We start from the raw sequence: 21,776 nt of genomic DNA, 5'->3' as shown, positions 1-21,776 counted from the left end.
CTGGTTGTGCTGCGCACAAACCGTGAGTTCCTCTTGCAGAATACGGTGATCTTTCTCCACATCTCTCAGCAGGCAGTCCGCATGGAACAGGTGAGCTCCGGTGGTGTGAATCAGGACTTTATTTGTTCCTTGTACGCGGCTCGGGGCTACAGCAATTGCTGCGTGGGTGGCCGTTACATTCTCGGTGGTGAATATGGCCCTGGGAATCAACTTGTAAGGACTGTTCTTGAACTTGGTGTCCCAAAACCAAGCGATGATCCTCTTCATCGTGGACTGTTCTTGAACTTGGTGTCCCAAAACCAAGCGATGATCCTCTTCATCGTCTCTCTGGCTGCAGACTGGACGGCCGTGGCGAGCAGAAGTCCTGAACAGGTGACCATCTCTCCTGGAAATTCTGGCATTCCTAGATCGGGCATGACCACTAGTGTAGCTATGCGGCTGATGTAGTACGGGTAGATCTCCTTCTCCTGAGTAGAGAGCTTGACACGCTCCTGGCAGATGTCGGCTGTCTGTAGGACGCGTTCCATTTCGAGGACTAGGTCTTGGCGATGTCAAGGGTACATTTCTAGCTCATGGGTCACCTTATCCAGCATGTCTCTTGCTGTGGCAACCTTGATTCTGCACACACGTAAGAGTGGCGTTAGCGTAGGTAAGAGAATCAAGAAGGTGTAGGGAAAATGAATCAAGGAATAGGTAGATTATAGTTCAAGGCAGTATAGCAAACAGACAAAAGCGTTTAGAGGGTCCTGAATCTAACGACCATGTCTAGGGCGCGAGCTACGGGCCGAGTATGCTCTGATACCAGTTGAAACAGACCAGGTTCCCGAAAGGTGAACACGACTCTCTGTATCGTTGTGATAGTCCCTGGATCAGTAGCTATCACATACGGAACCCATTTCAATCGAATATCACTGACATATCTCACGTTTACAACATCACATGGGTTTATTTATTATATAATCCAAAGGATTGTATTACGAATCTTAGAGTACAAGCCCCTTGGGCTAAAAGAAAACAAACATAAAGCGGAAACGATATCTAGTCTTCTGGGCAAACTTCGTCTTCACGAATCTTCTCGATCCTTCTCCACAGGCAGCTCGGAGTGTAGCTCAGGCCATCCTTAACTCCTTCCATATTTGTCATCCTGTCGACTCCTCTCGGATCCTGCATCTATCAGGCTATCCCCAAGGACGGGATAGGTTCACGTCACCATCCGTATGCAAGCTTTATGTGGATACAGACGGTATAAAAGTAATGCCAAGGATAGGCTATGTTTTCCTATGCAAGCAATATATAAGTCATCCAAATCATCTTTCAACACGGGCAGCTCCGGACTCCTGGTCTCCTATCCTCCTCTACCAAGTATCTCAACCCTGTTTCGGTGCGGGAACTCCCTCTCCCCACACCTCAGCTGCTATCCAAGGAGGAAAAGTAGACTAGAGGGAGGTAGAAAAGTATATGTGGATCTACCTACAGTGTGGTGCCAGATCCAGAGTTGTACATGACCGAGTATGCGGCTATACATATAGTTTTCACCCTGCAGGGGTTGTACACCTGTACCCACTCGCCCCGTCACAAGCCGACCCGTCGACCGACTGACTCCGAGGCACCAATCAACGAAACTAACGGCTACGGCACCATCCTATTCCCGGTCTAGGGTGCGTCCTCCCCCAGTAGGTCGCCCGGGGCTGTGAAGCTATCTAGAATAGAATCTCCATGGATCCTGCGATCGGCTGCTATAGGGTCCTGCCCTCTCCCCCTGACACTAAAACACTATCCTCCTGCAGTAATGGTGCCGCGCATAGCTAGCTCGGGCTGGGCCCCCCTCATGAAGGATAAGTGGTGTGCACGTTTGACATAGTTACGTCACTAGGGCCACAAAGTCAAGTCCTTCATCCAGCTGAGGCGAGCGTCTTCGTCCAAAGTTAGCATCCCGTCAACACGGTCTACAATCGATACCCATTACAGGTATCTCCTCCATAACTACACCTCTACTAAGTTCCCATGGCCACGGGAATGGTCTAGCACCCGCCACAGGTGCCCGTCACCCATTACAGGTGCTCACAGGATTGTGCCCAACACACAATCCCCGGCTCCCGATCCGAAGATCAGGGAAAAGGGTCCGCTCGCCCCCGCTGTAACCTAATCAACAACTCCCATATATGTGGAGGCATCTTCTAGCAAGCAAGGACTATCACATCATATATTCCCATACCCCAATTCTCACTCATAGTAGCAATAGCATGCATCAATCAAAGCTAAGTACGGGAAACAAGGAATACAGAAAGTAAATGGCCATGCAAGCTCATCTCATCACTCAATTTGCGAGCGTAGCGTATCTAGCAAGCAATGCCTAATAGGTATTCAATCGCGAATGGGCGTGAACCTGATAGGTCTTCGTGGTCTTTCTTGGTCCTCTGACATCTTCTGGTCATCCGGTACGTCCTTCTAGGTCCTCCGGGTGTCAGGGTAGTCCTTCTGGATCTTGTGGTCGTTTGGGACGTCGGTTAACTCCTCCACATCAGGACCTAGTCGTAATTACATATAAATATAGGGGCCAAAGTGCAAGAATGCACAAAACTGATCAAATAAGATCCAACTCACAACAAAACCTATTCTAACGCATAGATCATGATTTTAGAAGAATTATGAAACTGGTTTCATAATTTTCGGAGCTCCGGTTGAATTACTGTGAATTTTCTAAGTTTAAAGCATTTTCTGGAATTAATAAATGATTATCGAAAAAGGGAAAACACAAAGGTGACACGTGGCATGATGACGTTAGCATGACATCACCAGATGGGCCGGCTCGGGAAGCGGCTCGGGGACAAAGGCCGGCTCCGGTCAGGCGGCTTGAACGCAAAAAGGGCCGGCTCGGCTTCGGGCTTCCTGGGCCGAAAGTGGCCCGTCTTCTTTTCTCCTTTCCTCTTCTTCTTTCTCCTTCCTCGTTTCTTTTCCTCCTCTACTTCTTTCTTCCGGCGGCGGACGGGTCCGCCGGGCTCCAGCGGCGGCGACGAAGCTGCTTCGGGTCGTCGGCGAGGCGGGTCAGGGACGGCAAAATGGTCCCGCGTCCCGTGGTGGGGTCAAGGCTTAGGATTGGGGCGCGCTCAAGGTCGCGCGGTGGGGTTAGACCGGAGGGACAGTGAGAGCAATGCGGAACAGCGGTCCAACGGTGCGTCTAGGGTCCCTAGATGAAGCTCGATCTTCCCCTCCTCGGCGGCTCCGGCGGCGGCGTCGTGGTTGGCTTGATGGGGCTCCTCCCTTTTGGGTGATGACAGCGGTGGTGATGTCATTAGGCCTCCTGCGTCGAGGTCGCGGTTTGGCGGGGCTTCTTCAAAGGCAAGGTAGCAGAGATCGGGCATGGGCTCGAGGCGGTGTGGTGCGTCCGCATGGTGCTGGCGAGGCAGGGCAGCGCAACGCGCGCGCGCGAGGGCCGGCGTGGTGGCGAGGCGGAACACGAGCAGAGGCTCGGGCCGAGGCTTGGACTCGCGGTGGCTCAAGGGACAGCGGAGCCTGGTCACGGCGAGGTGAAGAGGTGAGCACGTGTGCACGCGGGGGCTCTGGTCTTCCAGTCCCGCGGCGAGGTCGAGGCGCAACGGGTCCAGGGACACGCATGTGTGCAGCTTGTGGCGTGCGCGTGCGGTCGTCGTGCCGTGACGTCGCGACACGGCGACGACAGCGGGGCACGGCGAGGACAGGGCTACTTGGGATCGATCGCAGCAAAGCGACGGTGAGGCCGGGCACGGAGCGGTGGTGGCAGCCGGAGGTGTGGCTTGGGCGTATCCGTGGCGCGTGTGCACTTGCTCATGGGGCGTGCATGTTCACGGTGTGCACGGCCGGGCACGGCCATGGTGAGGCCATGGCATGGCGGTTTTGACCTGGCGATGGTGCCTAGTGCGCACACGCGCGGATGCTCGGGAAGCCGAGATCTTGGCGTGGCGAGGCAAGGGACAAGCGAAAACAATCGAGTTTGGTGCTCGGTGAGGCCTTTGTGCGCGTTCGCGAGCGGAACGCTGGCGTTCCCAGTCGATCACGACGCGGTGAGTGCTAGAGCAGGGCTGGGGTGTCGAAGCGGAGGTGGAACGCAACGGTGGCACAGCAGGCACGCCATAGGCGTCGTGCCAGGTGCGCGTGGGCCTGGACTGGTGGCTGCCCGCAAGGTGTTCGATGAAATGCCCCAAAGGGCTGGCCACGTCGCAACTTGCGACGATGCGGCTGTGTTCGTGTCCAGGAGGCCGTGGTGAGGCTTAGCTTCACTACGGCTGTGTGTGTGCGTGCCATGGTATTAGAGAAAGTGCGGCCTTGGGCGGTTTTCATGAACGTGCGCGCCGGGCATGGCCGTGGCAAGGCCATGGCGTGGCCACGGCGGTGGCGCAGCGCCACCAGGGCAAGCGACGGCGGGCTGCGGGTTCGGAACGCGGCACGTCAGGCTCCTACATAAGAACGAGGGACAGGGGATCCTAGGGCCAGCTACTGGAGGGTTCATCGGCGGCGGTGTCGCTCACGCCGGACAGCAAGGCAGGGTGGAGGGCAACAGGACAGCGGCCTACCGGTTCGGGCTGAGGACGGCGAGGGCGGCGCCGTGACGAGGCGAGGCCGTGGCGAGGTTGACGCAGTGCAGGCAGTGCACGATCGTCGTTGTCGTCGTACTGGGCGCCGGCTCGGTGAATCTCCCTGGGCCGGCACGGAGGTGGAAGCGGCGAGCAGAGGCGGAGTCGGGGGAAAAGAAGAAAGGGGAACAGAGTGTTGCGGCTGGCATGTGGGGCCTGGGTGTCGGTGTCACAAAGGGAAGGTGGGAAGGGTGCTGCTGCTGGGCTGCGTGTTGGGCCGGATTGGGCTGCAGAGAGGGTTACGAGGCAGGCCGAAAGGCTGGCCGGGTCAGGCTTTGTGCAGACCACATATGGCCTTTGATTTTTGTTTTGCGGCTGGGTTTGGATCGGGTTTTGGGTTTGGATCGCGGTCCGGGTCACGGGTCGGAACTTGGGCCAGGATCGAGGGCTTAGGTCTGAGTTAGGGCAGAGGTTTTGGATTTAATTTGAATGATTCGATTCAAATCAAATCCCACGCAGAAGTTAGCGTTTGAAATTAAATTGAGGGGCACACCTCAATTTAATTTCCACATAAATTTTCAATCAAGAAAATAAACCGAAATCAAATTCCAGCAAACATGGTAGATGCAATAAAATCCCAGTAACTCCAAATATTTTCACACTAGCAAATAATTATCCTTAATTCAAATCAAAGTTTTAATTTTCTAAGAATTTAGAGAGGTAGAATTCCTACTTAATGAATTATTTACAGGATTGCCACAAATTTTTTTTTGAAATTCACATTTTTTGACTTTATAACATTCCGGAAAAATCCGGGATGTTACAAATCGGGCATCCTGTCGAGAAGATATTCCAAAACATCTCTCCTTTAGGAACACTCAACGTAACTCTTGGGGGTAAGGACATTAGCTTGCCGATCTTCCGGTCAAAATATTTCATGACCGAACCTACACCCCAGGAAGAAATAGTTGATGAGGTTGAAGCCATCCTTCTTGTAGAAACTCCTGAATCCTCCTTAGAAAACGATGCCGAACTCTTTACTGAAGAAGAGGACGATCAGGATGAAACATTTGAGTTACCTACTCATGAACAACCTCCTCTTCAACTGGCACTCTGTAAGGATCACCGGGGTGTCCGACCCTAGAGGGGGAGGGGGTGAATAGGGTCGCTAATCGCTTTTCTATCCTAGGGCTCAATCTAATTGCATAAGATAAACCTAACACGTCCTACACATGCTAGTTATGACTAAGGTTTATCTATGCTACCCTCTACTTACCCCAAAAGACTTGCAACCTATAGCCAATCCTAATCAAACTAACTAGGAAAGTAAAGGTAAGCAAGAAAGAGTAAATGCGGAAACGTAATGCGGTAAGTAAAGCGGTAAGGGAGAGGATATGCAAACTCCCGTGAAGACACCAAGACACACGATTTAACGTGGTTCGGTTAGAACACCAAAGTCCCTCCCTACGTCCACGGCCACTTGCTCACAAAGAACAAGTGGGATGCCGAGTCTCTTCGCTTGATCACCGTCTTGCCACGCCTCCAAGGCTCCCAACAAGCAAAGGCTAAGTGACGGCAAGTCACAAAGACGAGGTCACCGCCACCGTCTATCTCGAAGCGTCACGACGGCACCGTCTTCACTATCTTGGAGCTTTAACCCAAGTAGGGGCCTCCTTCCCCGCACAAAGTGTCGTTGCCACTCCACACCAAGTCGGAGGGTCACACGACGAGTACACAAGTTGCTTGCCGCAGCAAGACTTTCTCTCAAGCTAGTTCTCTCAAGAACTAAGCCTAAACAAGCACTAAGCACTCTCACAAGTGTTCTTAAGCCTATATGATGTACAATGAAGCTCTATGGTGGTTGGAGATGATCTTTAGCTCTTGTATACTTCCTTGAACTCCAGCACTCTCAAATGACCTGGCCTTGGGGGTATATATAGGCAGCACAAGCAAATATAGCCGTTGGAGAAAAGCTGCAAGAAAACTCGTAACGCCGGTTAATCCGACGTACCTCCAAAGCCATCATCGGTTTAACCGGTGTATGTAAACTGCTACTTGAAAAACTAGCCGTTAGCAATTAACCGGTGTATCGCCGGTTTAACCGATGCAATCAACCGGTGTATGTAAAATTAGCGTCGGTTTAACCGGTGATTGTAACTTCTTCACGTTCCTCCAAAAACCACCTCTCTGGACAACTGAACCGATGCAATTGACCGATGCATCGTCGGTTCAACCGGTGTATGTATTTTCATCGGTCTTCGTATGGCAATGCACCGACGTATGCATTTTCTTCAACGTCGGTTAATCCGGTGAGTGTATCTTCAGTTTCCAGCTTCTGGACAATTACACCGGCGTGTGTCTTTTCCTTAACATCAGTTCAACCGGTGTATTGAATGTTAGCGGAACCCCCGTAGGGGTGGCCCTTCGGGCCTTGCTACGCCTCTCTTCTCTTTGTCATCATTTGAACCTAAAAGCCTGAGAATAGTCATCTTAACAATCACATTAGTCCAAGTGTTGTGTGTGTCATCAATCGCCAAAACATTATATTGAAATATGGCATGAGAGGCCATTTTCGCTACACACTCCTAGCCTAACGAATTACTTCGCAAGCGCACAGAGACCGATTGTAGCTTTCACCAGGGAGTAAGCCTGGGATATCGAATCCAAGGAATATTAAGCTTCGACTAGTGGTCTGGAGCGATTCAACCGGACCCGCTGGGGAGCAGAGGTACGAGGGTAGAGGGCTTATCTCTAGATAGAATTCTAATTACTAAGATAACTTGAAGAGCCACTAACTTGATTTGTTTTGGCGGCCTAAGCGAAGGGCTCAGAAAGGGATGAGAAGGGGCCCAACATACTTCCTTCTGGACTCCTCTATGCTTTTCTAAAGATAACACTGAAACCCCCGTCAACATTAGCGACAAGCTATCTGATGAGGAAACAGAAAAATTAATTGCTGTTATGGAAAAGCATAGGGCCGTGTTCGGCTACTCACTCCAAGACCTTAAGGGGAATCAGCCCTACCCTCTGCACGCATCTTATTCCGATAGATCCTTCAAAAGCACCTTCCAGAGAGCCTCAGCATAGGCTCAACAATATGATGCGGGAGGTTGTCAAAAAAGAGGTCCTGAAACTCCTGTATGCCGGGATAATCTATCCCGTGCCACATAGCAAGTGGGTTAGCTCCGTCCAGGTAGTACCCAAGAAGGGAGGTATGACAGTCGTTGAAAATAACAAAAATGAACTAATCCCTCAACGAACCGTCACGGGATGGAGGATGTGCATAGATTACCGAAAACTCAACGCAGCCACAAAAAAGGATCACCTTCCGCTTCCATTCATTGAAGAAATGTTAGAATGCCTAGCTAAGCATTCCTTCTTCTATTTTCTTGATGGGTATTCGGGTTATCATCAGATTCCCATCCATCCCGACGACCAGAATTAGACCACGTTTACATGCCGCTACGGAACCTATGCTTATCGTAGGATGTCGTTTGGGCTATGTAACGCTCCTGCATCATTCCAAAGATGCATGATGTCTATCTTTTCTGACATGATCGAGGAAATCATGGAAGTTTTCATGGACGATTTCTCCGTCTATGGAAAAAATTTCGATCACTGTCTTGAAAATTTAGACAAGGTCCTACAAAGATGCCAAGAGAAGGACCTGGTTCTCAATTGGGAAAAATGTCATTTCATGGTCCGTGAAGGCATCATCCTCGGACACTTAGTGTCTGAAAGAGGAATAGAGGTGGATAAAGCCAAAATTGAGGTTATTGACGGGCCAAAATCTTGCCCCGATTTGGAACTCCAAGAATGGTCATAAGTGACGGGGGGTCACACTTCACTGACAAGACCTTCCGAAACTACCTAAGGGAGTTAGGAGCCAAGCACAACATTGCCACTCCATACCACCCACAAACCAACGGTCAGGCAGAGACATCCAACAAACAAATCAAAAATATCATGCAGAAGATCGTCATCGAGATGGGGAAAGGATGGAAAAGTAAGTTGCCTAATGCGCTTTGGGCATACAGGACAACAAACAAAACCCCCATCGAAATGTCCCCATTTCAACTCATCTACGAGAAAACATGACATCTGCTAGTAGAACTAGAACACAGAGCCCACTGGGCCATACGGCAATGGAACATGGATTTGAAGTAAGCCGGAAAAAATCGACAGATCCAACTGGCAGAATTGGAAGAATGGAGAGAGAAGGCTTACCATAGTGCCAAGATTTACATGGACAGAACAAAAAGATGGCATGACAAGAGGATCAAGCTGAAAGAATTCAAATCTAGAGATAAGGTATTATTGTTTCATTCCAGGGTTAAGCTCTTCGGCGAAGGCAAGCTCCGAAGCAAGTGGAAAGGGCCATACGCCGTCGTCAACGCATCATCACATGGAGCCGTCACACTTCAAGACGATGAAGGTAAGTTATTCAAGGTAAATGGCCAGCGTTTAAAAGTTTTTCATATGCCATATAACTCCAGTGACGAGTTTGATATTATACATTTAGTAGAATTCGACACATTTCAAACTCCTCAGTCCCAAAATAAAATCCAAAACCACTTGCATGGGGACCACCACGTGCCCCCCAACCCGTGAGAGAAAATTTAGAGCCAGAGGGGCCCAAGTGGCGCCGGCCGAACCCCTGGGTCGGCCGACCCCACCTGGCAGAGATAGGCCTCCAAATTTCGTCCATCGCCCTATTTTCCCGAACCACCAAGTTCGTGTGCCACTGCCGTCCTTCACAGCGCTGGATTCCACGGGCACAAAATGCCTGACCCGGATACCTACGTGCGTGTCCGAATTCCATCCCTCAAATCTTATCTAAAAAGGATTGAAGATCTCTTCCAAAATTTAAACAGCCCAGTACAAGTAATACTTATCCACCTACTTTCAAAATTCAAACCCGTGGGACTCATCCAACTATCCAAGCTTATCGGCGATATACCGCTAACCAAATCCAAATAGACAGAGGACACAGCTCCCCGTCTCGCTCACGGGATCGTTTGAACAGCTACCTTGCCCAATGGCAGGTCGGCACCGTGCCAGGTCACCGCGAAAGAGAGCCCAACAACCCCACGCATCACCGCGGGTGGTCCCTCTGGGTCAACGAGCCGCACGGCACGCCTTGTCGCGCGCTTCCCGTGCCATCGCCATTGGGGAAGGAGAAAGAGGTTGATGCTTTTGATTAGCTCGCCAATAATCCCGCTCCTGTCTGTTTACTGGAGAAAAACCCGCATCCTAATCCATCTGTTATTCCAGGATTGGCCCCGGTTAATAGCCATTATCTGCTCCACCGCGCCTGGCCACTATAAACAGCCACCCCCAGCCCCCGTCGCCATTCTCACACAAAACCCCGATCACAACCTGTTCTTCCATCCATCGCCCTTATTTGCCGAACCACCAAGTTTGTGTGGCGCTGTCGTCCTTCACACCGCAGGATTCCGCAGGCACAAAACGCCTGACCCGGATACGTACGTGCGCATCCGAATTCCAGCCCTCAAATCTTATCTAAAAAGGATTGAAGATCTCATCCAAAATTTAAACAACCCAGTACTTGGAATACTTATCCACCTACTTTGTAAATTCAAACCCATGGGACTCATCCAACTATCCAAGCTTATCGGCAGTATACGACTAACTAAATCCAGCTAGACAGAGGACACAGCTCCACGTTTCGCAAGAGACAGACCCACGGGATCGTTTGAACAGTTACCTTGCTCAATGGCAGGTGGGCCCCGCCAAGTTACTGCGAAAGGGAGCCCAACAACCCCACGCAGTGCCACGGGTGGTCCCTCCGGGTCAGCGAGCCACGCATCCCTCCTCGTCGCGCGCTTCCCCTGCCATCACCGTAGGGGAAGGGGAAAGAGGTTGATGCTTTTGATTAGCCAGCCGATAACCCACTCCCGTCTATTTGTTGGAGATAAACCCGCATCCTAATCCACCCGTTAATCCAAGATTGGTCCAGGTTAATAGCCATTATCCACTCCGCCGCGCCTGGTTGCTATAAATAGCTGGCCCCAGCCCCGTCGCTGTCCTCACACCAAAACCCCGATCACAACCTCTTCTTCCATCCATCGCCCTATTTTCCCGAACCACCGAGTTCGTGTGCCGCTGTCGTCCTTCACACCGCAGGCTTCCGCGGGCACAAAACGCCTGACCCGGATATGTACGTGCGCATCTGAATTCTAGCCCTCAAATCTTATCTAAAAAGGATTGAAGATCTCATCCAAAATTTAAACAGCCCAGTACTAGTAATACTTATCCACCTTCTTTTAAAATTCAAACCCGTGGGACTCATCCAACTATCCAAGCTTATCAGCGATATACCGCAAACCAAATCTAGCTAGACAGAGGACACAGCTCCCCATCTCGCAAGAGAAAGACCCACGGGATCGTTTGAACAGCTACCTTGCCCAATGGTAGGTCAGCCCCGCGCCAGGTCACCGCGAAAGGGAGCCCAACAACCCCACGCACCGCCGAGGGTGGTCCCTCCGGGTCAGCGAGCCGCACGGCACGCCTTGTCGTGCACTTCCCCTGCCATCGCCGTAGGGGAAGGGGAAAGAGGTTGATGCTTTTAATTAGCCAGCCGATAACCCCGCTCCCATCAGTTTATTGGAGATAAACCCGCATCCTAATCCACCCGTTAATCCATGATTGGCCCCAGTTAATAACCATTATCCGCTCCGCCGTGCCTGGCCGCTATAAATAGCCGCCCCTAGCCCCATCAACATCCACACACCAAAACCCCGATCACAACCTATTCTTCCATCCACCGCCCTTTTTTCCCTAACAACCGAGTTCGTGTGCCGATGTCGTCCTTCACACCACAGGATTCCGCGGGCACAAAACAACTCGCCCGGATATGTACGTGTGCGTCCAAATTCCAGCCCTCAAATCTTATCTAAAAAGGATTGAAGATCTCATCCAAAATTTAAACAACCCAATACTAGGAATACTTCTCCACCTACTTTCAAAATTCAAACCCGTGGGACTCATCCAACTATCCAAGCTTATCGGCGATATACGGCTAACTAAATCCAGCAAGACAGAGGACACAGCTCCCCGTCTCGCAAGAGACAGACCCGCGTGATCGTTTGAACTGCTACCTTGCCCAATGTCAAGTGGGCCCCACGCCAGGTCACCGCGAAAGGGAGCCCAACAACCCCACGCACTGCCGCGAGTCGTCCCTCCGGGTCAGCGAGCTGCACGGCACGCCTCGTCGCGCGCTTCCCCTACCATCGCCGTAGGGGAAGGGTAAAGAGATTGATGCCTTTGATTAGCCAGTCGATAACCCCACTCCCGTCTGTTTATTGGAGATAAACCCGCATCTTAATCCACCCATTAATCCATGATTGGCCTCGGTTAATAGTCATTATCCACTCCGCCGCGCCTAGCCGCTATAAATAGCCGCCCCCAGCCCCCGTCGCCGTCCTCACACCAAAACCCCAATCACAACATCTTCTTCCATCCATCACTCTTTTTCCCAAACCACCAATTTCGTGTGCCGTTGCCGTCCTTCACACCGCAGGATTCCGCGGGCACAAAATGCCTGACCCGGATACGTACGTGCATGTCCGAATTCCAGCCCTCAAATCTTATCTAAAAAGGATTGAAGATCTCATCCAAAATTTAAACAGCCCAGTACTAGTAATAATTATCCACCTACTTTCCAAATTCAAACCCATGTGACTCATCCAACTATCCAAGCTTTCGGCGATATACGGCTAACCAAATCCGGCTAGACAGAGGACACAGCTTCCCGTCTCGCAAGAGACAGACCCACGAGATCGTTTGAATAGCTACCTTGCCCAATGGCAGGTCGGCCCTGCACCAGGTCACTGCAAAAGGGAGCACAACAACCCCACGCACCACCGTGGGTGGTCCATCCGGATCAGCGAGCCGCACGGCACGCCTCGTCGCGCACTTCCCCAGCCATCGTCGTAGGGGAAGGGGAAAGAGGTTGATGCTTTTGATTAGCTAGCTGATAACACCTCTCCCATCTATTTATAGGAGATAAACCTATATCCTAATCCACCCGTTAATCCATGATTGACCCCAGTTAATAGCCATTATCCGCTCCGCCGCGGCTGGCAGCTATAAATGGCTGCCCCAACCCCCGTCGCCATTCTCACACCAAAACCCCGATCACAACCTGTTCTTCCATCCATCGCCCTTATTTGCCGAACCACCAAGTTTGTGTGGCGCTGTCGTCCTTCACACCGCAGGATTCCGCAGGCACAAAACGCCTGACCCGGATACGTACGTGCGCATCCGAATTCCAGCCCTCAAATCTTATCTAAAAAGGATTGAAGATCTCATCCAAAATTTAAACAACCCAGTACTTGGAATACTTATCCACCTACTTTGTAAATTCAAACCCATGGGACTCATCCAACTATCCAAGCTTATCGACAATATACGAATAACCAAATCCAGCTAGACAGAGGACACAGCTCCGCGTTTCGCAAGAGACAAACCCACGAGATCGTTTGAACAGCTACCTTGCTCAATGGCAGGTGGGCCCCGCCAGGTTACTGCGAAAGGGAGCCCAACAACCCCACGCAGTGCCACGGGTGGTCCCTCCGGGTCAGCGAGCCACGCATTCCGCCTCGTCGCGCGCTTCCCCTGCCATCACCGTAGGGGAAGGGGAAAGAGGTTGATGCTTTTGATTAGCCAGCCGATAACCCACTCCCATCTATTTGTTGGAGATAAACCCGCATCCTACTCCACCCGTTAATCCAAGATTGGTCCAGGTTAATAACCATTATCCGCTACACCGCGCCTGGTTGCTATAAATAGCCGGCCCCAGCCCCCGTCGCCGTCCTCACACCAAAACCCCGATCACAACCTCTTCTTCCATCCATCACTCTTTTTCCCAAACCACCAAATTCGTGTGCCGTTGCCGTCCTTCACACCGCAGGATTCCGCGGGCACAAAATGCCTGACCCGGATACGTACGTGCACGTCCGAATTCCAGCCCTCAAATCATATCTAAAAAGGATTGAAGATCTCATCCAAAATTTAAACAGCCCAGTACTAGTAATAATTATCCACCTACTTTCCAAATTCAAACCCATGTGACTCATCCAACTATCCAAGCTTTCGGCGATATACGGCTAACCAAATCCGGCTAGACAGAGGACACAGCTTCCCGTCTCGCAAGAGACAGACCCACGAGATCGTTTGAATAGCTACCTTGCCCAATGGCAGGTCGGCCCTGCACCAGGTCACTGCGAAAGGGAGCACAACAACCCCACACACCGCCGTGGGTGGTCCATCCGGATCAGCGAGCCGCACGGCACGCCTCGTCGCGCACTTCCCCAGCCATCGTCGTAGGGGAAGGGGAAAGAGGTTGATGCTTTTGATTAGCTAGCTGATAACACCTCTCCCATCTATTTATTGGAGATAAACCTATATCCTAATCCACCCGTTAATCCATGATTGACCCCAGTTAATAGCCATTATCCGCTCCGCCGCGGCTGGCAGCTATAAATGGCTGCCCCCAACCCCCGTCGCCATTCTCACACCAAAACCCCGATCACAACCTGTTCTTCCATCCATCGCCCTTATTTGCCGAACCACCAAGTTTGTGTGGCGCTGTCGTCCTTCACACCGCAGGATTCCGCAGGCACAAAACGCCTGACCCGGATACGTACGTGCGCATCCGAATTCCAGCCCTCAAATCTTATCTAAAAAGGATTGAAGATCTCATCCAAAATTTAAACAGCCCAGTACTTGGAATACTTATCCACCTACTTTGTAAATTCAAACCCATGGGACTCATCCAACTATCCAAGCTTATCAACGATATACCGCAAAACAAATCTAGCTAGACAGAGGACACAGCTCCCCATCTCGCAAGAGAAAGACCCACGGGATCGTTTGAACAGCTACCTTGCCCAATGGCAGGTCGGCCCCGCGCTAGGTCACCGCGAAAGGGAGCCCAACAACCCCACACACCGCCGAGGGTGGTCCCTCCGGGTCAGCGAGCCGCACGGCACGCTTTGTCGTGCACTTCCCCTGCCATCGCCGTAGGGGAAGGGGAAAGAGGTTGATGCTTTTAATTAGCCAGCCGATAACCCCGCTCCCATCTATTTATTGGAGATAAACCCGCATCCTAATCCACCCGTTAATCCATGATTGGTCCTAGTTAATAACCATTATCCGCTCCGCCGCGCCTGGCCGCTATAAATAGCCGCCCCTAGCCCCGTCAACATCCACACACCAAAACCCTGATCACAATCTATTCTTCCATCCACCGCCCTTTTTTCCCTAACAACCGAGTTCGTGTGCTGATGTCGTCCTTCACACCGCAGGATTCGGCGGGCACAAAATAACTCGCCCGGATATGTACGTGTGCGTCCAAATTCCAGCCCTCAAATCTTATCTAAAAAGGATTGCAGATCTCATCCAAAATTTAGACAACCCAATACTAGGAATACTTCTCCACCTACTTTCAAAATTCAAACCCGTGGGACTCATCCAACTATCCAAGCTTATCGGCGATATACGGCTAACTAAATCCAGCAAGACAGAGGACACAGCTCCCCGTCTCGCAAGAGACAGACCCGCGTGATCGTTTGAACTGCTACCTTGCCCAATGTCAGGTGGGCCCCACGCCAGGTCACCGCGAAAGGGAGCCCAACAACCCCACGCACCGCTGCGAGTCGTCCCTCCGGTCAGTGAGCTGCATGGCACGCCTCGTCGCGCGCTTCCCCTACCATCACCGTAGGGGAAGGGTAAAGAGGTTGATGCCTTTGATTAGCCAGTCGATAACCCCACTCCCGTCTATTTATTGGAGGTAAACCCGCATCCTAATCCACCCATTAATCCATGATTGGCCCCGGTTAATAGTAATTATCCACTCCGCCGCACCTAGCCACTATAAATAGCCGCCCCCAGCCCCCGTCGCCGTCCTCACACCAAAACCCCGATCACAACATCTTCTTCCATCCATCACTCTTTTCCCAAACCACCAAATTCGTGTGCCGCTGCCGTCCTTCACACCGCAGGATTCCGCGGGCACAAAATGCCTGACCCGGATACATACGTGCGCGTCCGAATTCCAGCCCACAAAACTTATCTAAAAAGGATTCAAGATCTCATCGAAAATTTAAACAGCCCAGTACTAGTAATTATTATCCACCTACTTTCCAAATTCAAACCCATGGGACTCATCCAACTATACAAGCTTTCGGCGATATACGGCTGACCAAATCCAGTTAGACTGAGGACATAGCTCCCCGTCTCACAAGAGACAGATCCAGGAGATCATTTGAATAGCTACCTTTCCCAATGGCAGGTCGGCCTCGTGCCAGGTCACCGTGAAAGGGAGCCCAACAACCCCACGCACCGCCGCGGGTGGTCCCTCCGGGTCAGCGAGCCGTACGGCACGCCTCGTCGCGCACTTCCCATGCCATCGCCGTAGGGGAAGGGGAAAGAGGTTGATGCTTTTGATTAGCCAACTGATAAACCCGCTCCCATCTGTTTACTGGAGATAAACTCGCATCCTAATCCACCCATTAATCTAGGATTGACCCCGGTTAATAGCCATTATTTGCTCCGCCACGCCAGACCACTATTGGGATGGAGCGGCTCCCTCTACCCCCATCCCACCAACCAAACACAGCCTAAATAGTCGCCACCAGCCCCCGTCACCGTCCTCACACCAAAACCCCCGATCGCAACCTCTTCTTCCATCCATCGCCCTTTTTCCCCGAACCTTCTTGAAGCGAAGCTCGCTTGTCCTTCAGCGCGATGGCGGTGGATCTGACCCCGAGGCAGCCGAAGAAGGCGTACGACGGCTAGGGTGGCGCCTAGTATGACTGGAGCCCTGCCGACCTATCCATGCTCGACGTCACCTCCATCGGCGCGGCCAAACTCTCACTCGCCGGCGGCGGCCTCTCGCTCCCCAGCTACTCCGACTCCGCCAAGGTCACCTACGTGCTTCAAGGTACGCACACCACCCGTTTCTCTGATCGGTCGCTCATAGTCTCGTAGATCAGCGCAGAGCTGAGCGAATATGGCTTGTTGCTAACGTGACGTGCGTTCGTGGTTGGCTTGTTCAGATTCGAATTTCGGGTAATTGGGCGTGTTAGGATTAGTTGTCGGTGCTGCCAAACATCCACTACCAGATTAGGAGTGTGGGATTGGTGATTGAAAAGTAACACTGCTGCATTACTACTACAAATTTTGCAACTATACGATGAGATCGACCCCTAGGTTTTCAGCACCAATTTATCAGTTAGATTCGTCTATCAGATCTCGATCTCTCTTTTAGTTTGAAAAAATTGTATTCATCTCTTTTGTCAACTAAACTTTTGGTTAGCATCATAGCATGATGTTGGAGGTTCAAAACTTCTAATTCGATTTGCATGTGTGAGGAATTCAGAATGGCCGCGGCTATGTGATCCAATCAAGTTGTTGAGGAGAAGTTCCCAACTCTATTTCTGGTCACCCCTCCAGAATATGCATCAGTGTAAGTTGTCTTCCTCATGCCCTGTCTTTTAGGAAAATTCTGCATTTAGCTTTTCACATCTCCATCTTCCTAGCGAAGTAGCTGGGTCATGTTTGAGCACGGGAGATTTTCTTAATTCTTATAGGAATTAAACATTTCAATGTGAAATTCCCATGTTCCAAGCGGAGCATAAATTTAACTTTTGCTTTGCTCTGAAGATCATTGTTGTATACGTAGTAGTGTTTAAAATAGCGGGCTACAACATTTAACGTTTAGTGTTTGTAGAGGCTAAGAAAGGTTATAGCAAGCTATAGCCTAGCTAATCCATTTAGCGGTTCTATAAATACAATGTGTTGAGAAATCGGTGCCTCTAACCTTGACACCGACTTCCGAGAAGTTGTATCTAGTTTGATATCACTTCTTTTGTGCACCCTATGCCCACACTGCACCAAAAAGACCTTCACCTAAACACTAATATGAGAGACACAACTCTATATGGAAACTCGAATCTTTATTCACCATAACTTAGTAGAAATGTGCCTACCCTACCATGATACTAGTACACTACATGGCAACCTTGTCATCTCCTACTTGAGACCTCTTATGCCATGGTATGGCAAGAGGGGAGGGAAATACCCCTATTTATAGGACTCCATGACTCATATTGTTTTTCCATGTGTCCATCTTCTGCAGACTTCTTTACAACTATCTAACTCTAGAATTTTCTACATACTTATCTGACCATACAAACATCTAATTTCTAGAGTATTCCATGTTTCACCAAGCATGGTGACCATGATTCATGCATACTCTCTAACCTTCTAGGAGCATCTCACAATTACGCATTTGTACCTCAGCATCATGCATAAATCTCTGAGTAATTTTGCATATAAACATGAAATCAAAAAGATTTCATGTACTGAAGTACGTCTTGGGTTTCATTCCCTCGTTACATCATTGATGAAATTTTAAATTTTGTAAATGACAAAGTTCAATACTAAACTTAAACTAAATAAAGACTAATTATATGATTTAGCTGACTAAATAACCCTTAATTTAGCGGCTATAGCGGGATATAGCCCGCTATTAGCGGACCTAGCCGTTTAGAGCTAAGAGACGGAAGACTTAGCTTTCTCGTCTCCCAAAAGCTATAGCAGGCTATAGCGGTGGCTATAGCCGGCTATTTAGAACCTTGAACGTAGTCCTGTAAGGTTTTTTGTTAAAAGGTTGAGAATCAGTAAAATCTGCATTCGTTTCAGAGATGTGTCGCCTCACAATCCATGCGCCTGATGCATCACAATTCTTGTGGCGTTTGGATTAGAAACTTGTTTTTCATGGGCATTGGTGACTAATATCCTACTAAAGAAGGAAGTATTGTATTTGTTAAGGATATGAATACGACTGAATACTTTCATGCACTTCAGTATGAGAAGTAGCTTCACCCTGCAGTAGGATCTATCAAGTGCTGATTTGATAGCTTTTGAAACAATAACAACTTTTAAGAATTGTCATCTCTTTTACCAAGTTATTCTGAAGCATTATCACGCTTTCTTGTGTTGCTGCATTTTCAGTTGAGCTTTGGCAGTTATCTTACTGTTTTCTCGTATGGTTGTGATGACATGGGATCAAAGATTTCCCATCCTTTGTCAAGTCCTGAAGAGCAAAGATGCTAGTGATTGTTCAGAGAAGGCACTTCTTAAAAAAAAAAACTTGACCTGCGGGGGAAAGACCACCCCCCACGGCATTGTATTAAGAAGAAAATCTTCTCACACAGGTCAAGAAAATCCCTGAAACCCTGCCCCCACCCATACATAGTGGCCCGTCTCCTTGTGAGTTAGGCCGGACCCAGACTATACTTTGGACATGGGGACAGACGAGGGGATTTTTTTACCCCTACACTACCAACCGGAAAATCCATCCCCAAAGGGGATCAAACTCCGGCCGACAAGCAGGGGACCCTACTGAGCCCTGCTAGCCAGCTCGGCGTCACTGCCGTTCGCACAGAGAAGGCACTTCTTGATGAATTGCAGGCACTAGACGAGCATCTGAAAGCTCATGTAAGTTGCAGGCATGAGGTCTTTAAGTGATTGATATGGCTGCTGCTTTTCGTCAAGGGAATAGACATAACACATGCTTCAACGGTCATTTCAGTCATACCCACTTGCCACATTTCTCTGCATTTATACAACGAAACACGATCGTTTTGGTTTGATTAAGAACCTTGTTGCTTGGCCTGGTCTGAATCTTGTTTGATTGAACCAGACCTTTCATGACGCCATTATCAACATTACCATGTTTGCAGGGCCCCTACATCTTTTTCGCGATCGTGCCTGAGTACGTTTTTCATTAAGAAGAAAGCAGTTACAGACACAATCTTGATGTGGCCAAACAGAGCTTGACCAACACAAGAGCACAAATGACTAAAACTAGAGAAACACTGAAAAAACACACACACAAACACAACGACAACACAGACAGCAGCACAGAGAGGACAAAGGGCACAACCCACACCCCAAAGCCACAGCTCTACAAATGAACCCGCTAGCAGAAACAAACACCGTCCAGGGGCAAAGGTCTACGACCTAACAAAGGTGGCCAAGCATCCACCCGAACAACCAACCAACCACGACGGCAAAGCATCCGCCTGAACTTCAACCAACGCGACGACAGCGGCAAAGCATCCACTAGACCGAAAAGGCGGCAAAGCATCCGCCAGCGAAGAGAAGCCGACGACCAAGCGCGACCCGAACGATGCATATGAGATGAAGCGAAGGCAGGTGCAGGAGCAGAAGCTCTCCAAGGAGAGCAAAGGACCGCCACCAACAAAGCTTCCAAGACAACGCCTCTAGAAAGGAAACGACGCCACAGGCGCCGTCGTTGTCCGACCAACATGATCTAGGTTTTCACCCGGAAAGCTCGCTGGAGAGGTAGGAAAGGGGCAGAAAGATGACGCCTTCAAGAAGGTAAACGGCGCCCGAGGGCGTCGTCGTCATCGGTCCGCAAGTGGATCCAAGGCTTTCGTCACCGCCCCTTTCCAACCCAGAGCCGACGGCCCACAGAGCAAACGGCGGCGCGGCCACAAAGCGGAGCGGCAGCCATGGCCACATGGCCATCGAGAGCAGCGAGGACACGTCCCCACGCCCAGGCGAAGCACCAAAGGGCGGCTAGTCCCCCGGCCGGAGGGAGCAGGTGGCGACGGACCCTGGCTGCCCAATAGCAGCAGAGAACGCCCCCACCGGCGCCCGCGAGGGAGCGCAGACTCCGATCCCCACGAGGAGGGGCGCATGCCCTGAAGCGGCAACCGGAGCAGGGCGAGCAGCAGACGCAGGGCCGGCCAGGGGTGCGGCGAGGCCGAAGCGGATGGCCACCCCAGCGCCCAATCCCCAGCAGCAAGGCCACGCGACCGCGCGGACCGGGGCGAGCGGCGGCGCCCCGCCCCGTCCCCGCGGCGCGGCCACGCGGGCCATAGCGAGCGGCGGTGAACCGGAGGTGCGGCAGCACACCTGAGACACGGCAAGGAAGCCGTGAAGGAGGAGCGGGGGAGCGGCGAGGCGCAAACCTGGCAAGGCAGCCGCGGCGCCCGGAGGAGCCCCGAAGCGGCGGCGCCCCTCGGCGACAACCGACGAAGGCGGCCAAGGACGGCCAGATCCGGCCCGTGGGGGCCCAGATCCGGTGAGGGAGAGCCCGGATCTGGCCCCGGTGGCCGGCGGCGACGCGTTTGGGGCCGACGGCGACGGCAAGGTTTGAGGCCGGGGGGGAGGGGGAGGCGACGAGCTGAGCCGGCTTCGGCTCAGCCACGGGCCGCCGCCGCCGCACGGACGATCGCCGGCGACGGCGGCGGCCACCGTAGGCGGCGAGGAGGAAGAGGTTGGGCGGCGGCGAGGGTCGCCCCCCCCCCCGAGTCGCCTGGGAGTGCAACGCGGGGGGGGGGGGGGGCACGATTGCTGCAGGGTCCCTACATCAACGCGGAGAATGTATCAGCTGCAGATCTTAGCCTGGGGCGAAGCTCTTCCACCTCCAGGTTGCAGTGGAGCATTTCAAGGGCTGGAAGATCCCAGAAAACCTGACCAGCGTCCATGCATACACCAAGGTACACAAGTGCTCAGCTGATCGCAATTTCACTATCAGTTGCATAATTCTTTCCAGAATCAAATAATCAAGATCACGTTTGTCTTTGTGCAGGCACTTTTCAGCCGCGAATCTTTTGTGAAGACTAAGCCAGCCAAGGAGCACCTGATTGCGGGATGGGCACCCAAGGTGAACGCGTAAGCGCCCATCCCCCTTGTGCTTTGGTGCTACCTTGTGGACCCCATGCGTTTATCTGATCAGTCGCTATCAGTGGTGTGGGTAGGCGTAGCGTCTGTAGTTTGAACCCATGATTGGACTGGAATAATGCAAACACCATGTTCCGAGTACTTCTGGTTGTTGCAAGTGTGCGCGCCTTTTATATGGACCTTCCTTGCCGGTTTGGTTCGAGACCATGAGCATCTCTTGGTCTTATGTATGAGAGTGTGCATACTGTAATGCTAACCATGGTATCAAATAATGGAGCCGCTTCTATGCTCGTGCTGCGTGTCTTGTTGTACCTTGCATTCATGGTTATCTTAGTTCTCTCCTATCATCCTATCAGGATTCAGGCATTCAGATCATCTCGCCCTCATCAGAATACACGTGTGATCCATGGTTTGTTTGGGTAAAAAAAAGCGGTCAGTGCTTAACGAAAAAATGTACGAATTCTCTCAATTTCCATTTTT

At 51.2% G+C, this 21,776-nt stretch overlaps 1 pseudogene; it reads left to right on the top strand.

Annotated features, from left to right (window-relative positions):
• The first annotated feature begins 16,412 nt into the window (after positions 1-16,412).
• Positions 16,413-21,546, top strand: LOC120667786 (annotated as a pseudogene).
• The last annotated feature ends 230 nt before the right edge of the window (positions 21,547-21,776 follow it).

The sequence above is a fragment of the Panicum virgatum genome, chromosome 3N (assembly GCF_016808335.1).
Source record: "Panicum virgatum strain AP13 chromosome 3N, P.virgatum_v5, whole genome shotgun sequence".
Classification (NCBI taxonomy): domain Eukaryota; kingdom Viridiplantae; phylum Streptophyta; class Magnoliopsida; order Poales; family Poaceae; genus Panicum; species Panicum virgatum.
Note: the sequence above shows the minus strand (reverse complement) of the source record. Positions and strands in the feature narration are given on the sequence as shown.